General features: G+C 37.8%; 1 protein-coding gene and 1 pseudogene across 6 annotated transcripts in view; both read left to right on the top strand.

Annotated features, from left to right (window-relative positions):
- C6H15orf41 (chromosome 6 C15orf41 homolog) overlaps nucleotides 1-23,402 on the top strand; it is a 230,905-nt gene that overhangs the window by 12,910 nt on the left and 194,593 nt on the right. The window lies entirely within an intron of this gene.
- LOC111554598 lies at nucleotides 21,285-22,195 on the top strand (annotated as a pseudogene).

Raw genomic sequence — 23,402 nt, 5'->3', positions numbered from 1 at the left:
TTGGTGGGATTGTAAACTAGTTCAACCATTATGGAAAACAGTATGGCAATTCCTCAAAGATCTAGAACTAGATGTACCATATGACCCAGCCATCCCACTACTGGGTATATACCCAAAGGATTATAAATTATTCTACTACAAAGACACATGCACACGTATGTTTATTGCGGCACTATTCACAATAGCAAAGTCTTGGAATCAACCCAAATGTCCATCAGTGACAGACTGGATTAAGAAAATGTGGCACATATGCACCATGGAATACTATGCAGCCATAAAAAAGGATGAGTTTGCATCCTTTGTAGGGACATGGATGCAGCTGGAAACCATCATTCTTAGCAAACTATCACAAGAAGAGAAAACCAAACACCGCATGTTCTCACTCATAGGTGGGAACTGAACAATGAGCTCACTTGGACTCGGGAAGGGGAACATCACACACTGGGGCCTATCATGGGGAGGGGGGAGGGGGGAGGGATTGCATTGGGGAGTTATACCTGATATAAATGATGAATTGATGGGTGCTGACGAGTTGATGGGTGCAGCACACCAACATGGCACATGTATACATATGTAACAAACCTACACGTTATGCACATGTACCCTAGAACTTAAAGTATAATAAAAAATAAAAAATAAAAATAAAAAAAAATAAAAAATAAAAAAAAAGCCATGTATACATGTCTCATTTAGAAAAATGAGTCCCTTTTAAAATTGATAAATTAGCTAAGTTTAGGGACATTACAGTGATTCTTTACTTTCTTTATGAATTTAGAAATGCTCTAGTGGTACACCCGAGGATTTATCATGTCAGAAATTATTTTTAGAAAAATTCAAGCTCAGATGTTACATTTTCATTTGGCAGTTATTCCAATAAAAAAAAAAAAAAAAAACAGAGGGAAGATACCTAATTGGTAAGTTTCTTCACTTTTTGGTGCCTTAGAGTCCTTATTTATAAAATGGAATTGTTATGAACTTGAAGTAAGATAGTACATGTAAAATGATTAGCATGGTTCCTGATACTACACTGGTTGCTACTGCTGTTATATTATTGGTACCATTACTTATTCATGGTTGCTTGTTGCAGTGGTATTTATGGATATGATAGTTAGACTCAGAATATTAGAACTGAAAATATTTTGCCTAAAACCACCCCCTTCCACGTATTTTCTTGTCTACTTATTTTTTTCAAATGCAACCACTCATATCTGGAAGCTCTTTCACTTTTTTGTCTCAACTTGGTAAGAAGGGGTTTATGCATTTATGAAAGATATTTGAGTGAGTACCAGTTTTAGACTCAGGGTTCTGCTCTATCAGGAAGTAGCTTGACTCCAATAAATATGTAAGTTCAGGTGTAAGTCTTCCAGGGCGTGGAGATTTTATAGGATGCCCTAGATCATCATGTCAGTGTGAACACTGATTTTAGTGTTCAATATAGGTATTAATCAAATTTGAAGAATGAGAGGTTTTAAAATGATCTTGAAGCCATTCATCATAACTAATATCCTGATTATGAAAAGTCCTTGTGGTAAACATAAAGAAGTTGCATAAACGCTTTAAAGATAATAGATTGATTATTCCTTAAGGCTTTGGGTTTTACTAATTACGACGTATTCTAGAATGGTGCCCTCAAATCTTTCCTTTAATTTATCTTATTTTTGCAGTTCTGCTGATCACATAATTGTAATAGTAATGAATTGGGCAAGACAGTAATTTTTCTCCTTTAGTTTTCATTGTATCATAGAGCCTATCTTCCTCTAGGTTCTAGATCAAAGAGACGGTTTCAGGTTTAGACCTACTTCAGTTAAACTGCTTAGGCCAGATTTGAATAAAAGTATTAAAACAAGTGAGATGTTTTTGCATTAAAGAAAAAAACGCTTAAAAATTTCAGTGACGCTTTGAAAAAAAAGTTGCCTATTCCCAAAGACTATGGAAGCAAAAACATAATTATGCTATAGATTGTATTTTAGGGACAATTATTTGCCATATAACTCTTCTGAAGCATGGAAACAAGACTTGGTTAGTTTTATTTCCTCTGTTAGAGGTGTGTAAGGAGTCTAGATTTGGTTCAGAGTCATGAAAAATATTTTATTCATGTGATAGCTTTTTGGACGATTGTATTCTGCACTGTATTACAATGGCACAATAAATTGCTGAATATACTGTCTGCTGAATATGACTTTACCATGAAAAATTTGATGCATGGAGAAGGAAAGGTTGGAATATATCAACCTTTTCTGACAAGGGACTTTGAATTTTGACCTAATACAGATGACCTTTGTGCGCAATAAAAATGAGCTTAATCTTGAGGTTAAGGTTGAGGTGAATGGCAGGACAGTGTGGTGGAGCTTACACTGACTGGAGGTGTATTGGTGCCTATGTGGCTGTTGGCTAAATGGGAGTCCGGCACTTAAAACAATTTTTTTTTAGCATTTCAAGAAGCTTATTTATGGCAAGTTGTTTGGCTCTTTAATACCACCCCATTTCCTCAAAGCTCAGCTTTCTGTTTAGTTGTGGTAAGTTCATCTGTTTTTATGAAGTTTACTGTTTCTGAGTAAAGGGTATGACTGTGCTCTTATTTATTTTCTGTTCCATAGATAAGCTATAGAGAAAAAATGTTCTTATGGCTTATGGAAAAGACAACTGACATATATAACCTTGGAACTGAAAATAAATGTTCTTTTAAGAATATTTTTTCTTTGACAAGTTGAACTTTTGTCATCTAACTTTGGAACTGTCAGGAGAATTTTTAAGCAGTTTGTGCCTTTGTCTAGATTATAATTAAGAGAATGTGTGTGAATTATTTTCTTAAAAGCCTTAGATGATTTACAGAATGGCTATTGCCTTGGAAGTTCCTTTGAAGTGCATTGGCTAATACACTTACATTATAATATAATATAACATAATAAATATAATATGATGATATAAAGTATTTTTAAGATTTTGCCCATGGTATCTAGAAGGAAAATTGTTTTAAAACATGAATTTCTCTATCAAATATTTTATATTCAGATACCTCCACTGATTTGTCATAAAAGAAATTACACCTTGATGAATATCAGGAAAAAACCTGCCCATGTTATAGTACCTGAACACCTATTGAATATTCTGCCCAAATAATTGGTTGAAACAACAAATAGTTGAGGAGAGTACCAGAGACTCTAATGGAAAGAACTTCTACTCTTTTAATGGAGCCTGTAAAATATATTCCCTGGGACTGATCAGCTCTGAAGCGCTGAGGTTTGATGATTGGAATGGCAGGAAACCATGCTTTCAGGACATAACGAATTGACGAGGCCATCCATCATTTGTTAGCATACGCTGAAAACGTGGGCTATGTGTGCAGAGGCCTATGATTTAGTAAATACTTGGGAGATGAATAGAGCTTACACACAGGGGAAGATATTGCTGTCCTTCAGCAGCCTGAGACCCAGGCGCCTGCTGAGAATGCCATCTGACGGCACATCATCAGTAACTGGCCTGTCACAGTCAGCGGTGCCCACCGACCATTGCCAGTATATTAAATGCATTTTTAATATCTGCTTCAGTAGATTTAATGAAGAAAATTTAGTTTCCATACTCCGAGCACTGCTTCCTCAAGTGTTCTAAAGAATGAACTCCTTGCCTACACAAAAAAGAGGAAAGACCATGCTGGCAGCTAGGAGAGTTGATTGAAAAGGAAACTCAAACAAAATAATTGCTAACAAAAAATACGTTTAGTAGAGTTAGTATCTTGTTGATGTGAAAAAAAAAAAACTCATTTTTTTTTTTTTAAAGAGGTTTTGGATTAATTTTTTAGCCCCTAATTCCCTTTTCTCACAAGCCCTCTCCCTAGGAGGATTCGACCTGCTAGCAAAGGAATATAAAGCTATTGCTCTAAAAGGAAATATTAGATGGGGAATATTATGGTTTGGCATAATGTGCCAAATTGATGGATAGAAAGACTCCATTTTAAGTTACTTCGTGTTTTGATATACTACCGTTTGATTCTTAGAATTTCTGCATGAAGATATATAGTGGAGTTTTTCTTAGTTACTTCCAAATTTTTGAATATTGAACTTTACTTGTAAACTTGTTAATTAAGTAATTTTTGCCTGGTATCATGCAGAACAGTTCAAAATGAATGTAAAAAAAATTAGTTGCCAACGTAATATAAAAGTGTTCTTATATATTTCTTAGGCTATAGTGTTTCTTTAAAAGTTATAATATTTAGATGTTCTATTTTCAAATTTAGGCAAAGTGCGTAGATTCATTCTTTTTAATGAGTTTCAATGCTGACATTATTTACTGCAAAACAGCAAGACAACCAATTAGATAGTTGCAAACATGCACTTTGCAGGTTCCCCCTCTTAAAAAAGAAAAGAAAAGAAAAGAAAAACAACCCAGAATATGCTCTCAGGTTCACAGAAGAAGAGGCTATGCAATGGGCCCTATAAATCTGATTCCTGTGTGTGTCAAAACAGTAATGTATTAAATGCATATTATTATAAAAATTTAAGACATGTCTTAAACACACTTACATTTTTATAACACATGGCAATATTAAATAATACATTTCCTTGTTAGCATCTGTTTGCCGTCATTGTTGGCAAGACCTATGATTTATTGCTTAAATTAATGACCAAGACCATTTTGGACCTGATATATGCCCCTAAGCTTATTACATCACTAAATAAAATAAAATGTATGCGCCTGTGACAGAGTTATTTTTATAATTGTTTATCCCTTTAAGTGCCCTATTCAGTGATTCACTGAAAGGTTCATAATGGTTGGCTTGTAACCAGAAAATAATCTCAGAAAGGTAAAATATATTTCTTGTTTAGAAATAAAATGCCAGAGTGATGGTGATGATAGGGGTCCCAGCAAGAATTTGCAACGCTGAAACTCGTTCTTTTCTTCAATGCTCTCAATGACCTCTTAGTGAATTTTTTGATGCATAACCTCTCTACCACCATCCCAACTCTTAAGGCTATCCGTTAATGCTGGCACTCACTTTCATAGAAACCCTGCATTATGGCTATAGTGGTTTTGTTGCTCAGACATAAAGCTGTAAGGGTTAAATTATTCTGTACTTAGGATTTTCCAGGTACCATTATCACCATGCATTAAACTGAGCAAGATTATTTTCCTATTTTTAGTTCCTTTCTTTTGGGAGATTGGAACTTTACTGTTTTTTATATTGAACTCTATTTGACTTCATCGTCTTTATCTTTCCTTTCTGAGGGTGCAGTATGATAGAACCTTCAGTATTTTTACAATAACCTGTTATTCATCTAAAGTCACTCTGCTGCCTGACTTGCAATACAATATTATATGGCTTTGTGGTTTCTTTACTCCACACGAAGTATCTCATTGACTGTCAGTTCTCCTGTGATATGATGGTAAGGTCAAGTTTTTGAGAAGCTGACGCCTTGCTTCTGGATTGCAGTATCTACACCTCGAAACATATGGAGCTTCTTTGGGTACCTGAGAATGTTTTTTTGTGAGATTATTATTTTGTAGATGCTTGGGAACTATTCTCGTTTATCACTCATAAATGGACATAAAACTTATTATTGTTTTTTTGAGACCGGGTCTCACTCTGTCGCCCAAGCTGGAGTGCAGTGGTGCAATTTCAGCTCACTGCAGCCTTGACCTGGCCTCTGGTGATCCTGGCACCTCAAGGATCCTCCTGGCACCTTGGGAGCCTCCTGGCTCCCAAGTAGCTGGGACTACAGGCATGTGCCACTACACCCGGCTAATTTTTTGTATTTTTAGTAGAGACAGGGTTTTGCTATGTTGCCCAGTCTGCTCTTGAACTCCTGTACTCAAACGATCCACCCACCTCCACCTCCCAAAGTGCTTGGATTACAGGTGTGAGCCACCACACCTGACCTGACTTAGTTATTAAAAAAGATAATTTCCTTGTCTTGTCTTCATCTCACTTTTACTACATTTTAAACAAAATAGTCCATTGGAAACAAAAGATTTTTTGCTTAGTATTCTTTCCTAAGGCAGTTGATACAATGAAGTTTTTAATAGCTCTCCCAGACATGATCAGGCCAACAAGCATTCATGTTGTTTTTTTGAAAAGCCCTGTTGACCTTGCCTTTTGAAGCTCTCAGCTCCTCTCCCCTGGCTGATCTTTTTACCATTCTTTTCATTTCATTTTCCTTGTCTTGGAGACCTTCCCCCGGATCAAACATTTTAGGAGAAAAGTGATGAAAAAGAATCTCAAGTGTGAAGAATCTCAAGTGCCACGTCTAATCTATTTCCTTCCCTTCCTCCCTTTCTCTTTTCCTCTCTCTTTCCTTCTGTCTGTCTCTCCCTTTTCCACTCCCTCCTTTCCTGCCCTTCTTTTCCCCATCTGTCCCTCCCTCATCCTTTTTTTTTTTTGGTCTCTTGAATATTAGCTCTAGTGAGTTTTTTTGTTTTTTTTTTGTTTTTTGTTTTTTGTTTTTTTTTTTGCTTTGGCCATTGTAGTTACTTTTACCTGTTCATTTGGAATGTATACATTTCTCTCTTTTGCTTTCTATTTGAGTTAATTGTGAGATCCTTTGGATGGGAGCTGTGTGCTTTGCTGTGATTTGATCTTCCAGCTCTACGCTATATTGCCTAGCATAGTATTGTGTTCTTCTATGCATTCACTGAATTCTTGCTAACTTTCTGATGTGGGCCCGTGCTTATTTTGTGATCTCTTTTGAGGAGATGATGACTTTGAAGCATGCTTGATTTTTTTCTTTTTTTGCACTGTTGTTCTAACTAGTACCCTACAAAGGACTTACTATTCTTTCCTGAAATTGTTACTTAAGCTCCCACTCTCTGGGCCAAGATATTTAAGTCCTATTTAAAAATATTAAAATATTCAGTAGGCAGCTAAGTGCTTAGTCTACTGTTCTACTTAACACTAAATGAAAGTAAAATATAACACAGACACGGAGCCATTTGTTATATTTTAGTATATGAAGCAATGGCTGTGTAAACCTTAACCTTGTAATTTTGTGAGTTCCACTTTATCATGTAGCTGTAAGGGTAATCAAAATAAATCACGGGAGGTGAATAAATATTTTCTAGTGCTTTCTCAGTGCTTTCAGAAGTGATGCTTGATCCATGAAATTTTAGTAAGTGTATTAAATAAAACAATATGATGTGCACTGTGTCAGATCTGATAAATTATTCGGTATAGGATATTTATACAACATATGTTGAGCTGCTACGTGAACAGCCTGATGACTATAAATTATGTTAATCTGTCTTGCCATCTTTATATTTTGTTAAAAATTGCACTATTTATATTATAGATATTTATTTATTTGTGGGTTGGGGCAGGGATAAGAAGAAGGCATAAGAAAGGTGCAGGTCAGCTCCACGATGTTCTGACAGTGATCCAGGGCTCCTCAGCTGTGCCGTGTACATAACACAGATGTTGGGGAGTCATCTGTCAGCCATGCCTCTCCTATGGAGTTAAAGTTCTAGAGGGAAAAGAATTTGACACAGTGCTGTCACTGTTACATTTTCACAATAGAAGAGCATGCAAATATTGAACCTCCTGCTTAGCAATAGTGCCCTGTCTAATGTCTGTGCTGGTTAGAATAAAAAATCATGGGTGCATCTTGGGCTCAGAGATCTGACAAAGGTCATGCTATGTTGGGCATTTGAATTGGAAATTGTCTGGACTTAGATTTTATAAAGCTCCCACTGTTGTGTGTGGGGAGAATTTCAGCAGGGTTTTGTCCCTGGAGAGGCCTCTTAGGCCCTTTTCTGTCCTATGAATGAATTTAGATGTGAGGGTTACTCCTGCCTTAAAACTGTTAAGTTCATTTTGCATACATCCCTAGAGAGAAAAACTGGCAGATGCTTTTGTCTTGGAAGTGTTTAAAAGAAAACTGCAGAGCAGGAACAAGAGAGAAAAGGGGCCCTGTGTGGAGTCCCAGAACATTTTGGAAATGGCCAATATGCAGTTTTCATCAGTATGAAGGCGGGGTGCAATATGGTGCCTCTAGCTCACGAGGGAATATGAATGTTGATTAAGCATACTCCCAGGCTTTGAAATTCTGAAAGCAGTGTCAGAATAATGGATGTTGAGCAAATGTCAAGCATTTGTTAATTTCTCTGTTATTTGGAGTTTATCTACCATGATCAATCAAATAAACTAGTGCTTCTCTCTTGTGGCATGTGTCATTGATATGGTGATTAGGTGGCTAGAGAGACCTTCTGCTTTTTTTCCAGGTAACAGATTATAAACGAGTAGACAGAGCTTTTCAGTTAAAGATTTGTTTATGGCATGGTTTAGTAGAAATTTGTATATTGACTGAGTACTTTGGTGGCAGTGTAAAAATCCGTGGCCACATGTCAAAGACATAAATTCTGGGACCGTTTACAGCAGGAAAACTAGTAATGGAGTCATGTTTTCCATCAAAGTATAGTTTTCAGTAGTTTATGAAACTTTGAGGTAAAACTGGACAAAAGAAATGGATCCTAACATTTGCAGACGGACTTCTCGATCCATTTTTATTTGTGTTTTTTCCTATTTCAATGGTTAATTCTAAGTTACCGACTTTTATTTTTGAATAAATAGATTTGTAAATAGATTTGTTTCATGTGATTCAACGTAATTTGTATTATTTTTAGGAAGTAATGCTACAGTGTTTTGATGTCCCAAGTAGGGGTATCAAAAAAAAAAAAAAAAAAGTGAAAGTTTCCTTTCAGCATTTCCTTCACTGTGGATTATTGTGCAGTGTGAGGACAATATTCTGCAGTATGAGGAGTTGGTTCCCATTTAGAATGTGAATGACTTTACCAACTGGGATTGAATTAGGGGTTGAGACTAGGTACCATGTGTAACTGTCCTCCCATTGAGCATGGGGTAACTTGGACTGAAAAGGGGTCTTTATGTGAAATTTTAGTGGCTGGAATCAAGGTAGATTTGTGATTGGAGATTTGGCTTTTTTCTATCCCCCGTTTTCTTTTTGTAATCTTAGGCTTGTAGCTGACATGATTCAGATGAAGACTAGTGTAATACTTACCAACCTTGACCATGTCAAACAGGTACCTCTGTGGTCTTTGGCATGGATATTTTTGCAAAACTGGACCTACTGAGGTGATCTGTCACCTATTATTAAACCTCATGAACTTCTTTTTCAGGGGATTCCCAACTGAGCAGCCACAGGGCATTGTAAAACCCCAGCGAACTAACTACTTGTGTGATTTCTGGAGCTCTTTGGTTTTCTCAGTCTGCCATGAGGTCACAAATATGGCAGTTTCCAAAGCAGAACATTTTTAGCTTCTTCTTCAAGCTAGGCTGCTTTATCTTAACTGTCTACATTAGACCTTTGCTTTTGGCCTTCTCTGGGACTGGAATTCCTAACCCTATGAGTAAAATCCTCGTGTCCTGCCTGGCACACAGTGCCAGTGAGTTCTACCATTGTACTGCCTCCAGCATCATAAAAATAGACAGCAGCGCTGATTGACTTTTCTAGGCTGCTCTCTGAAAATTCGTCATGGACATGACCCGATCATAGCATCACCGAATCATTAACTTGCACCATACACCAAAACACTCAGGGTTTTATCGATAGCAACTCTCAATTTTTGTTTTGTATTCACAGTGCTAAAGCTACTATTATTCCTAACTGGGATTAGGAAGACATGAAAAATCTTGTTAGGGTGTTGAAAAATGATTATGTAATAGTAAGAGGGAAAGAGTTTGAATTTCACTTACTGTGAATTCTTAAGCATGTGTGCTGAGGGTGAACGCTTCCAGCCACTCCAGTAGAAGGGCTCATGGTTTTGGTTGGTGGTGTGCCCTGTGCCTGCCAGGCTATCAGCGCCTGCGTCTTGTCTTCTACCTAACTTTTCTAATGTCCTCCAATAACCGAACTTTGATTTTCCCTCACATGTATTGCAACTATAAATTAATGACTCACAGTTTTAAAAGTGCTATAATGAATACTGTTTCCTGCTGGGGACACATTGTAATGATAGCAAAAACACTTTTGGGACTTCTCTTTTGGCAAGTATTTTTAGAGTGTGTGGCACAGTGTCTTTGGTACTTTTGAGAATGGAGACAAAAGGCATCATTAAGTTTGAAAAATAAGGGGGCTGATGTTACTAGGTGACCATAAATTCTGGAGACATAATTATTTTGCTATATGGTATAATTCAATAACAATAAATCCTTTATTGTATTTGTCTATATTTCTAGACTTGGTGGCCACCCTGTATTTTGGTGAGATGTAAGGTGTGACTGTGAAGCTGGTTTTCTTGTGTAACCGGTAAAGTGGTTCTAAAGTGTTTCTTAAAGACAAGTTGTGTTTTTAAGCCATGGCAGCATCATTGGTGCTATATGTACAAATCCCACGCCTTCTGCAGGATTATTACTTTGGCTAAAGATAATGTGAGTAAATTAGTTCCTTCTTTTAGCTGAAAAAGTTTATCTTGTTACTTTATCCTTGTACTTAGTAAGTGCAGACTCTCCTTCCTTAACTGTTAGCCCTTATTTTATTCCTGCCTTTTCTCCGTGCTCCCCAAATGTAGATTCCGTTACCCATCTCTCTGGTGGTTGTTTATAAGGCAGACTTTTTTTTTTTGAGACGGAGTCTCGCTCCATCGCCCAGGCTGGAGTGCAGTGGCCAGATCTCAGCTCACTGCAAGCTCCGCCTCCCGGGTTCACGCCATTCTCCTGCCGCAGCCTCCCGAGTAGCTGGGACTACAGGCGCCCGCCACCTCGCCCACCTCGCCCGGCTAGTTTTTTGTGTTTTTAGTAGCGACGGGGCTTCACTGTGGTCTCAATCTCCTGACCTCGTGATCCCCCCGCCTCGGCCTCCCAAAGTGCTGGGATTACAGGCGTGAGCCACCGCGCCCGTATAAGGCAGACTTCTTTTTCTTTCTTTTTTTTTTTTTTTTTTTGAGACGGAGTCTCGCTCTGTCTCCCGGGCTGGAGTGCAGTGGCCGGATCTCAGCTCACTGCAAGCTCCGCCTCCTGGGTTTACGCCATTCTCCTGCCTCAGCCTCCCGAGTAGCTGGGACTACAGGCGCCAGCCACGTCGCCCGGCTATGTTTTTGTATTTTTTAGTAGAGACGGGGTTTCACCGTGTTAGCCAGGATGGTCTCGATCTCCTGACCTCGTGATCCGCCCGTCTCGGCCTCCCATAGTGCTGGGATTACAGGCTTGAGCCACCGCGCCCGGCCTAAGGCAGACTTCTTAGAGGAAGAAGAGAAGTGAAGGGTTAGATAATCTAACTAGGCAGTTAATCCTTGAATACCAGAGTAGTAGCTCAATTTAAGATTTTCAGTTACATTTTAAAGCATTTTTTATTTGCTTAGAAAGGAAGACTATAGTAATTTGTGAATTTTATCCTATAGATTACAAAGCATTTTCGTAAAACTTTCTCCTTTTTCTGGTGGTATTGATGGAGGGCGTTGGAGATACTTATTTATGCCTCTATTTGGGATGGAGTTTGAAATAGGATGAAACTTATTAGCTATTTATTTTTATTTTCTTTCTGTTTTTCTTTCTATATCTTATAAGCTCCTATTCTCCTATTGTATCATTGAAACTCATGCTTTTTCTCAGAAGAAAGAGGTAAAATTCTTCCCTGTCTTTGGAAGGAACTTCTACCTACTATAGAGTTGGGAGAATCACTACAAAAGGCTAAGTAAAACAGGATCAGAACCCTGAAAAAAGAGTTATTGTCCATTTATTTAGCACAGTTCCTGTGGTAGGGAGGCAACATTAAATATTATTTTAAAAACTGCATTTGTGAGACATTAATAGATGCCTTGGTTTGCTGCAAATTCGTTCAACTTTTTTTGGTAATATTTAAATCACAGAGATAGGACTTTAAGTAACTAAAGTGTAGGTAAACACTATTTAATGATCAGTAATTATATATCTGGTTTTAAAGCTGTTTCAACAAAATATTATTGGAAGACAGATTTTCTGCTACAAATGTTAAACCCTTCGGAATATGTGGGGTAGAAAGGACTAGTTCGGGTGTGATCTGAAACTTGGGGCAGTTTGCCTTCTGCTTCAATGCTTGGTTCCACCCTGAGGAGAGGAGTTACACACCACTATGTGCACTTGACACATGCAAATGCTAAATACAGTAGCAGCATGAGGTCTCTGTCATTAACAGTAATTTTTGTAATGAAAGCCACCTGGCTGTTTTTTTCTTATAATTAATTGCTTGTAAATAATAAATTTAAATGTAATTTATAGTTTTCTAAATTTGATTACCATATAGACCCAACAGCAAACCTAAAAAAATTATCAATTCCATAATTTTTTTCTATGACTTTTAAAAGGTACACACACACACACACACACACACACACACACACACACACACACTTTCAAGTAAATATCAGATGAAAATAATTTTGGAGAGCAATGAGAATGTAATCAACTCCTGTTGGTTTTATTCAAGTTGGAATGCTAATTTTGAAATAGTCTCATTACTTGAAGTTTTATATTATTATTTCACCTGACCTTTTAAAGGTATTTCCACATGTAGTTAATACACTCAGAAGAAAGTATACCTACTTAACAGTAATATAGTAAAACTCCTTTAAAAAAAAAGCTTTTTCCCTATTTTGTAAAATTCCAATTATGTTTTCAAAAGAATTTATATATGAAGAAAAAGCACGTAAGCATATATGATGATATTTAACATATTGTGATAATAAGAGGCTCTTTGCCTAATAGATTTACCAAGCACAATATCTTAGTTTAAGATGGCTTTACGGTATTTCTTTCTGTTTATGTGACCACATATATCAGCTGCCAAAGAACTGTGTTTCCTAACGTAGAAAATATCTAAGATTTACATGGTTTAAAGAGAAAGGGGGATTTAGACCCCTGTCCCCTGTGCTTCTCTTTCATTAAAAAAGAAAGGAAAGACAGAAGGAAGAAGGAAGTAAGGAGGAACATAATTTATGGCTTTATGTTTAAGATTTAACTACTGTTTAATGACAGTTATATCAGACTTTCTCAAACTTTGAATCTGATTTCTTAAATTCATGCCTCTTTCCTAAATACATTTCTTTTAAATATCTATATTATTATTTTGTACTATAGCAGTGAAATCGCTATCATTGTCAGTATGTATAATACTTTTGTAAAAGATTAACAGATTAAAGAAGAATTTGAGTAGCTTTGACCTACACATTTATAAACTGCAAAAGCTTTTCTCCTTATGTGACCAGCAACATTTTTACTTCACTACGATTTTAGTAAAGTTTATATAAATCAATAATGCTGTTTTTGTGACTTGTATTTTTTTTTTTTTTTAATCTGGAATTCTCTTTGTTCTTTGTAGAAACTCAACTAGATTATGAAAAGCTTAGTTCTGTTAAATAGCAGAATTGCATGTTGACTGCTTACGGGATTGAGAGAGTCGAGTGATGAGGTTTCCGTGTTAGCTGGAATTGTCTATAGAGAATAAAAATTGTGGCTTCTGTGTGTGGTCAGGGTGGGACCACCATCCATCACCTCAATGGCAGACATCAGATTTGTTCATCACTTGGTTTCCAAGGTCTAATAATCCCTCAAGAATTTAGAATGTTGTTGACAGTCCCCATTTACATCAGTGAAGGCTTTGCAACAGGTGCAGCTGTGTATACTAATTGCAGGGTGTGCCTAATCTGTCCAGAAGGGAGAGTACCTCCAAATTTGGTATCTTAAAGAGTGGAGTGACCTTTTAAAGTCCCAGAATGAGAATTGCCAACAATTCCAACAGGCTAATTATACCCACAAGGAGTTGTGAAGTGCTTTTAAGTTTTCCTATACACCTAAAAGTTCAGTGAACGGCTTGAAGTCATTAACATATGACAGATGCACTCCCTTTTCAAGAGCTTGTATGATAAGTTTTGATTGTAGAAGTGGGAATTTGACCTATAGCTTATCACTTGCTTCATTAGCATGCTTGAGGACAAGGAGTTTTTTTTTTGTTTTTTGTTTTGACATGAGTGTTATCTTACTCATGTTCCAGAATTTCATCTGCCTCCTTCTCTCTGCTGATACGAAGTCACAGCAGATAACCCTGATGCTGGTTTTTTAAAAGCATCATGCATTGTGTAGTGTTACATATATTTTATATATAAATATGTAGAATATGAGTATGTTTCTGAGCATGGGTCTTTCAAAGTTTTGATTCATTATTTTAGACATACTGCCTCCCATGTGATTTCTGTTCTTTTTAATGGAAAAGGAACAAATACACTTTTTGGCTTATAAAGATGACTGAAAGTCTGACTTCTACATTTCCACAAAGCTGACCACTTCTTGAAGTGAATGAGAACAGGGGAATGAAGTTTGGCATTTTTTCTAGGGGACTCTGCACACACATAGAGGAAAGTATGCTTCCCAAAGAATGAACGAATGCTAGAGGTGTGCCCATAAAGAGACGTGGAAATGAAGCTTAGAAGGATTTCGTGCAGTAAACTCTGTGACTGCAGCACTTAAATGAAATTGCTTTTTATTATCTGGCTGAAAAATCATCCAAAATAAGCCATACAGGATGAAGGTTAAAAAGCTTCTGGGTAAAAGCAGTCTTGGATAATTTAATTTCTTCCCACAGCAGCTCTGTATTTACCTGCTTATGATGTCTGTTTCAATTCCTTAAAAGGCTGTATACCTAAACTTTATTTTAAAATGTTTTCCGTTAAATTAAAATCTCTGTTTATAGGAGTCACTATTCCCTTAACCTCTAAGGGGGTTATGTAAATTTTATATTCCCTAAGGGCGCAGTCATAGTTAGCTGTATTCCTGTCAGTTACCAGCAAGCTCTTTTTGTACAATTAGAGGGTGGTTAATTTACTCTGGTAAGGTTGTCACCTGTCTAGGGATTAGCCCAAACAGGTTGGAAGTCACAGAGAGACTTTTGAATTGGAGTTGAAAGCAGTAGGAGTTGATTTATTAACTCTCTCCTCCCATTTTGTTGGCATTTTCTGGGTTGATCAGTGGTACTTGTGACAGAAGGTGTTTCTTGGTCCCTATGTTTGTGAGGTTGGAAAAGTACGTTGTTAAAATTGTAAGTGTCACTGGAAATCTGTGAACAGTAGGTGTAATCATGCTGGGTACTTATGAACATGAACTGGAAAGATCTTCCACATCTGTCCATTGTTTCCAGTCTTACAATATCTTACCAAATTGTCGGATCAGTGGGAAGTGGCCTGCTTCAATCATGTGGATAGTTTGAAGACCAGGATTGTATTCAATGGAAATAACATCTTATCTGGTGTGTCAGGAAAATAAAACATGAAGAACATTGATGATGTAGTTCAAGGAGAATGCGAGGAGGTAACTTTACAGTATTTAAAATAAGCTGTGAGAAATATCCAATTGATTTAAAGAAACATGCCTTAAGTTTTCTGATACAATATGTAAAATAAAATAGCTTACTTCATATGACCTAATGTGCATGTGACTGCATTCCATCTGGAGCCTGGTTCCACTAGAAGTGTGCCCATGGTCATGACTGACAGCCTTGAGAACTGTGTGTGTGTCTCTCTTTCCCTCCTCCCTCCCTCCTCCTTAACTTCCTTATATTCCTTCTTCTGTCCTTCCTTCCTTCATTCCAATTTAAAATTAAGTGTATGTTATATAAGTATTCTTTTTTCAATTATAACCTGTGATGGATATACAATTCACATACTGTAACATCTACCCTTTTTAAACGTACATTCATTGACTTTTAGTGTATTCGCAAACTCGTGCATCCGTCACCATTATCTAATTACAGAATATTTTACAACCCCCAAAAGAAACCCAGTACCCGTCAGGCATGGCTCCCCATTCTCACACTGGCTCAGCTCAGTCCTAGGCGATCTCTAATCTACTATCGGTTTCTATTGATTTGTGTATCTGGACAGTTTGTGTAATTGATATTATACAATACGACTAGCTTTAACTTAGCGTAATTTTTTGGGATTCATTCACGTTGTCTCATTCTTTCTTATTGCTGAAAAATCCGTTGTAGGAATATACCACCTTTTGTTTATCCTTTCATTAGTTTGTAGACGTTTTGTTGTTTCCTGTTTTGGGCTATTATGGTTAAATGCTTCTATGAACATTAATGTATAAATTTTTGTGTTGACATATGTTTTTGTTTCTCTTGGGTAGATACCTTGGAGCAGAATTTCTGGGTCATATGGTTTAACATTTTGAGGAACCATAAACCTAGTTTTCAAAGTGACTGCATGATTTTACATTTCCCCATAGGAATGTATGAGGGTTTCAATTTCTCAGAATCCTCAATAACTCTTATATATTTTGTCCTTTTGATTATAGCCTTCCTGGTGGGTATGAAGTAGTATCTCACTGTGGTTTTAATTTCTATTTTCTCAATGACTAATGATGTTGGGAATCTTTTTATGTGTTTATTTTCTATTTGTATATCTTCTTTGAAGAAATGTCTATCCACATTCTTTGTTCATTTTTAAATTGGGTTGTCATTTTATTATTGAGTTGTAAGAGTTATTTACATATTCTAGATACAAGCCTTATATATGTGATTTGCAAGTATTTTTTTCTAGTGTGTTGGTTATCTTTTTTTACTTTATTTATGGTGTCCTTGAGTTATTCTTTTATAAGGATCTTACTTCCAGAAGAAAGGTACAGAAGATCAATAGAGATATCTGTAACCTTTCTGTAAGGAAAATTTTATCACTCTTTAGTGAAGTTCTAATTGTTTGATACACTGTTTTGGTAAAAGTTGTTTTTCTTTAGACAATGTGCTAAATTAAAAAAAAAAAAAAAAACTTGGCAAGCAATCTCCTGAATCTCCGGAATATAACTTTAAAAGTTAGGCATGCTTTTACTATTTTCCCCTTTTCACTTTGCCTTTTAAAGTTATACACAAATATATATATATATTTAAAGTTTTACACAAATATCTCTATGTGGAGCAGATGTGTGTATATATGTGTGTGTGTATGTGTGTGTGTGTATATATATATATATAAATTTTTTTTAAGACAAAGTCGGGTTCTGTCGCCTAGGCTGGAGTGCAGTGACGTGATCTTGGCTCACTGCAACCTCAACCTCACCATGCTTAGGTGATCCTCCTGCTTCAGCCTCCTGAGTAGCCTGGGCCCACAGATGTGCAACCACTATGCCTGGCCAATTTTTTAAAACTATTTTTACAGATGGGGGTCTCCCTTTGTTATCCAGGCTGGTCATGAACTCCTATTCTCAAGGGATCCTCCTCCCTTGGCCTCCCAAAGTGTTGGGATTAGAGGCGTGAGCCACCGTACCTGGCCTATTATATCTTGATCATGTCATCTACATTGACAATTTGATAGGAGTGATGTTAGTAAAGTGCTAAAAATAAAAACTTGAGCAAACCAGTAAAAATATTATTTTAAAAAATATCTATAATTGTAAAGAATCAGGGATCTGTCAACTTAAAATGAAAAAACTTAAAGGGTCAGGTGTGGTGACTCACACCTGTAATCCCAGCACTTTAAAGGGGAGACGGAGACAGGAGGATCCCTTGAAGCCAGGAGTTTGAGAAAAAACTTGAATTCAGTTCTATTGCTTTTACAAAGTGATTAACCAAATATGGTTTATGAAATGTATTTCTTTAGCTGAATGCTGGGAAGAGACTATCACCTTTCCTGGGCCAGAAGATACAGGCCTGGGGATCCAGACCAGGTAGGAGATCTGGCTTCCAAAGCCAGTTTTGCTGCAGTGCTAAGAGCATGGCCCTTGGCAAGTTACTTACTGTCTTGGAGCTCCAGTTTGTCCATGTGGATGGAAGGAGCTCCTATTTTTCACACAGGATGTGTTAAGCTTTTAAGAAGGATGTAGTGCCAGGATAATGCCCTGCCAATCTGGAGGCTGGTGTTTTTGTAAAGCTGTGAAAGGAAACTTTCTACAGTCTGAGAGAGAAAAGATGAGAGCTTCTCCCTTGTACAGCTCTCTATGTGACCACATGCTTTGGGTCTCTGACATATCAAAGTAGGGCATATACCTTAGAGCTCCTCTGGCTGAATATTATTTCAGGGGTCTCAAAGATTGGCTATCTTGCTAAAGTAGTTTATCAGCAAAATATGAGAAATGGTTCACAAACTATAATATGGGAAATATTTAATCAGTAAGTAGGTATTTGCATTAAAAACAAAACAGATGACAACTGCATCAAAGCACAGGGATGATTGCATGTTGAAATGATATTCGACTAAAGCAAGGGGCATGTAGGAAGTCACTTCGAATTGTGGTGGTGTAGAGAAGTACCTAATTGCTTGTTCCTCTTGTCACTTTGCTTCTTTTAAGTGACTTAAGCAAGGTAGATTCTTAAATTGTGCCTTTATAAATCTTTTCAGTTGTGTAATGTGAAAATTATTAATGTATGATTATCTAGACGTAGTTGTGTAGTGTATCATTTTCTTTGGATAGTTAATGAGATGTTGGCTTTTGTGCCATTTGTCTTGGGAAAAAAAGAATAGCTTTCTTTCACATCCACTTCTTTAGCCACACTTTATCTTTGATTTGGATGGGTTTATATATAACTGTGTGTGAGTGTGTATGTGGGTGTCTATTTTTGTTTGCTTTATGTGTAAGTGATAATAAGAATATATGAATCTAGTTGTCAGCTAGATTCTATTTGCATAAGCAAAGGTGGGTACCTGCCCTCTGCAATGGCTACTCCCTTAAGAAAATTAAGTGTCCACAGAATTGGTGACCTGTTTTTAAGAGAACCTGTAACATCTTTCTAAATGAAAAATCATTCCAGCAATATTTACTATTGGCAATTTTCTTCTGTCTGCTTTTAGAACTTATTGGCCAACCAGGTCAGACATTATTAAAGTTCAGGGGGTCCAGGGGGAAGAGTAATGGTTTTGTGGTACTATGAATTTGAAATCTTGCCATTTTCAGGTGTTATAGCATCTGTTCTCACATGCCACTAAAAATGTGTAGAAGTTTTAGACCAAATTCAGGGTCAAGGTTACAAGAGTGATGATGCTTCTGACTCATTCTCTTAGCGTTATGTTACCCAAATTATCTGCATACCATGCTGTAGTAAGATCCTTTTTGACAAGTTATTTGAAAGAACTTATTATAACAAGGCTTTTTTGGGGGAGGATTTAGCACTTCTTGGCAATTTGTTTAGGTACAGTTGGAGAATCTGTTCTGACTGAACGGGATACCTATTGACAATTCCAGATAGACAGCAGGGAGTCCTTTAGTTCTGAGAATAACTGTGTTCTACTTACCAGAAGCAGTGTCTTTTGAATATAAAACTCTTGGGGAGACTGAGTCCTGTGCCACATACTCTTTTGAGAGTCCACTCTCCAGCATATGGAAGTTGTTAACAGACAGGTGCTTGATAAATATTTGTTGAAATACTGAATAAATGAACTAACCACCTATTTGGAGAGGCTTCTAAATGTGTAGCTGTTTAATGTACATTGGTGAGTTTAATGAAATGAAGAGAGACTGACAAGGAAACTTATACAAAATTATCATGTGTTGGTTGACTGAGTCTAGGTATACCTACATCTCTATGGAAATGGAATGTCCATACCTCATGAAATCAGCTGCTTTAAAAATTTTCTTAGTATTATCATTATCTTGACAGAGAAAAGGAGAAAGAAAGTTTGTGTTTTGGGAATCAAATACTTTATTCTAAAGTTGGTAAATATTTTACTAAACAGAATTAATTGTGTCTTGAACTAAAAACATCAGCAAGGCATTTGCCTTTTATCAAATGAATATCAAGTTGTTTTTTTGGTGGTATCCCTAGCCCTACACTCTGATACTCACCAATGGTGTTTGTGAAATGAAATTCATAATTATTAGAGATAACTCTTAATGGAATAACGTATAGTAGGAATTTAAAATGACTTAAATTTATTGAATAAGTGAAGTGAATCAAGACAACTTTTAGCCATGGTACATTGTTCAGAGTTATATAGCAGCTTCATCTATGATTGTTGAGTTCACTTGGATAGAGTGCTGTTCCCATGATAGAAAATGTAGTTTTCCCCGGGTGTCTGTTTTCTCGTTCTTCTAGTGTGATAGAATCCTCCAGTTTTGACCAGAACATGACTTTTAAGAACAGAGGCGTCCTTGTGTCTTTCATGGCCATGGGACTGAATTCTGGCTATTGCAGACTAAGCATAAGTTTCATGTGGCAGCTTCGTTTTATGTGGAGCCTTCCTTAAGAGACAGCCCTTGTCTCTATTCTTCAAGATCCTTTCTCAGTCTTGCTGTCTGGAATGCACATGCCACAGTCTTAACCATAGGCTGATAGAATGGTGAACTGACAGGAGCCTGGGTCCCAAGGACTTCCTGGAGCAAAATTGCTATGGTGGAAGAGACAAATCTTACTGGGAAAGACAAACATTTCTGTACTGTATAGTCCGTAGTTAATTTGGGATTGTATTTTCTCTCCCTTGTAACTCCTCACCCCATCTATGTAGAGATAGACGGGCTGAGTTTTATCAGATTGGATTTCTAGGAAATAAGATCAGAGTGAGGCTGCATGAAACCAAGTTTCTCACCATATTCAGAGCCATTTTAAAGTGTGTGCCTTATTGATTGCTGGTGAGTCATGTAACCTTTCAGTAAGCTTGGCATGTTATGATACTGAGTGTCTTTACTTCCCTGGTTCTGGATTTGGTCTGACTATGTCAGGACTTGTATATGGCTTTTACAGATTTCCTGCAATGACTGGTCTGCATTATCTTCCTGGATGTTGTAAAGATAGAGAGTTGGGTTAGGGAGAGGTTACTGATTATATAATCAACAGGTCACAGTGCTCTTTTTAGGCATCGTTATTTTTAGTCTGGACATGAACATCTTTTCCCTGAGAAAATGTTTCCATCAATCTCACTATTTGTTGATATCTCTTAAAAAGGTAACAGTTGGTTGCTTGAATTTTGTGATATTGTAGCCGTTTTATCAAAATGAAAGCAGAGGCCAAAACATACTAGGTTTTTGTTCTGTATTTGATATAGCCAAAATTTCTAAGACTTAAAAATCAATTAGTAGCACACATTCTTTTATTCTTCTTGTGAAGCTTAAAGTCACTAATTATTAGGCACCACAGTGTTTGGAAGCAAAACATCTCCGTTAGTAATGGCATCTCTGTTATGTATTCACATGTTGTCTCAATGCACGTTCATTCGCTGTGTCTGTGAGTTGCAATGTTTTTACATTTTCCCTTAAAATGGATGTGTGTGTTTGGTACGCGGGTGTTAGGGAATGAGAGGAGGAGGTCATTCTTCATTAAGTCATCACTTGAAAGGCTTAATATGTGCAAGTCGCTATGCTAACTATTGATGATGTAAAGTTAAAAAGATATAAAGATTGGAAAAAAAGGGATTCCCTGTCTTAAATAACTCGGTTTTGGAGAGGCGGCTGCAATGCCGAGCAGAGGAGGCAGGAACCAGAGTGCGAGCAGTAGCTGGGTGGGCACCATGGCTGGGATCACCACCATCAAGGCGGTGAAGCGCCAGATCCAGGTTCTGCAGCAGCAGGCAGATGATGCAGACGAGCGAGCTGAGTGCCTCCAGTGAGAAGTTGAGGGAGAAAGGCGGGCCCGGGAACAGGCTGAGGCTCAGGTGGTCTCCTTGAACAGTAGGATCCAGCTGGTTGAAGAGGAGCTGGACCATGTTCAGGAGCGCCTGGCGACTGCCCTGCAAAAGCTGGAAGAAGAAGAAAAAGCTGCTGATGAGAGTGAGAGGGGTATGAAGGTTATTGAAAACCGGGCCTTAAAAGATGAAGAAAAGATGGAACTCCAGGAAATCCAACTCAAAGAAGCTAAGCACATTGCAGAAGAGGCAGATAGGAGGAAGTACGAAGAGGTGGCCCATAAGTTGGTGATCACTGAAGGAGACTTGGAACGCACAGAGGAATGAGCTGAGCTGGCGGAGTCCTGTTGCCGAGAGATGGATGAGCAGATCAGACTGATGGACCAGAACCTGCAGTGTCCGAGTGCTGCTGAAGAAAAGTACTCTCAAAAAGAAGACAAATATGAGGAAGAGATCAAGATTCTTGCTGATAAACTCAAGAAGAGACCTGTGCTGAGTTTGCTGAGAGATCGGTAGCCAAGCTGGAATAGACAATTGATGACTTGGAAGATAAACTGAAAATGCACCAGAGGAGCACCTCTGTAGACAAAGGATGCTGGACCAGACTCTGCTTGACCTGAATGAGATGTAGAACGCCCCAGTCCCACCCTGCTGCTGCTCCTCCCTCTGACCCTGACTCCACCTGAGGCCAGCCTGCCCGAAGCTGCCCTTTAACTGAGCGCTGATCTTTAACTGGAAGGCTGCTTTCTCCGTCCACCACCCCTCCTCCCCTGTGTCTGCCTCTTCCCGGAGATTCCAGCTGGGCTAGAGGCTGTGCACCTTTGGAAGCGACATTTAAGGGAATGTGAGCGCAATGCATAATGTCTGTAAAAAGCATGTTGTGATATAGACATTGTGTAATTACCTTTTTTGTTGTTTTGTAGCAACCATTTATAAAATATTCCAAATAATTCCACAGCCCTGAAGCAGCAATCGAATCCCTTTCTCACTTTGGGAAGGTGACTTTTCACCTTAATGCATATTCCCCTCTCCATAGAGGAGAGGAAAAGGTATAGGCCTGCCTTACTGAGAGCCAAACAGAGCCCAGAGAGACTCCACTATGGGAAACCTCACTGCTCTCTACAAAGTACTAGCTAAACCAGAAAGGTGATTCCAGGAGGAGTTAGCCAAACAACAACGACAAATGTGCTGTGCGGGTTTTCAGCTTTAAGATATCTTTGCATAATGTTATTTCTATTTTTTTATTTTTTTTTCATTAGAAGTCACCAAATGAAGATGGTAAGACCTCTGAGACAACATTTTTGTCCCATCTCTACCCCCTCCCAACTGCTTACACAATGGATCATGTCCCCCTTATGTTGAGGTGACCATTTAAATGCTTTCCTGCCTTGTCGAAAGAAAGAAGAGTGTTTTTGCCACTGATTTAGCCATGTGAAACTCGTCTCATTACCCTTTTCTGGGTTTGAAGCTGCTGTCTGTATCTCTAGAAGTACCATCTCATTGTGCTTTGTATCAGTCAGTGCTGGAGAAATCTTGAATAGCTTATGTACAACACTTTATCAATTTTATATTACTGTGAAACTTTGCTTCTTTGGGTTTGTGGCACCCTGGCACCCTATCTGGCTGTGACAGCCTCTGCAGTCTGTGGACTGGCAGTTTGCAGATCTTTTTGTTTTTTTAAAGTTTCTTTCCCTACCCAGTCCCCATTTTCCGGTAAGGTTTCTAGGAGGTCTGTTAGGTGTATATCCTGCAGCTTATTGGCTTAAAATGTACTCTCCTTTGATGTGGTCTCTTTAGGGCTGATTGGGAGAAAGAGAAATCAGTAGTGCAACTGTGTTTGATACTGAATATTGGCAAGTGTCTTTTTGAGATAAAGAACTAGT

The sequence above is a fragment of the Piliocolobus tephrosceles genome, chromosome 6, assembly GCF_002776525.5.
Source record: "Piliocolobus tephrosceles isolate RC106 chromosome 6, ASM277652v3, whole genome shotgun sequence".
Lineage (NCBI taxonomy): Eukaryota > Metazoa > Chordata > Mammalia > Primates > Cercopithecidae > Piliocolobus > Piliocolobus tephrosceles.
The sequence above is the reverse complement of the archived record's forward strand: the minus strand, read 5'-3'. Positions and strand labels throughout refer to the sequence as shown.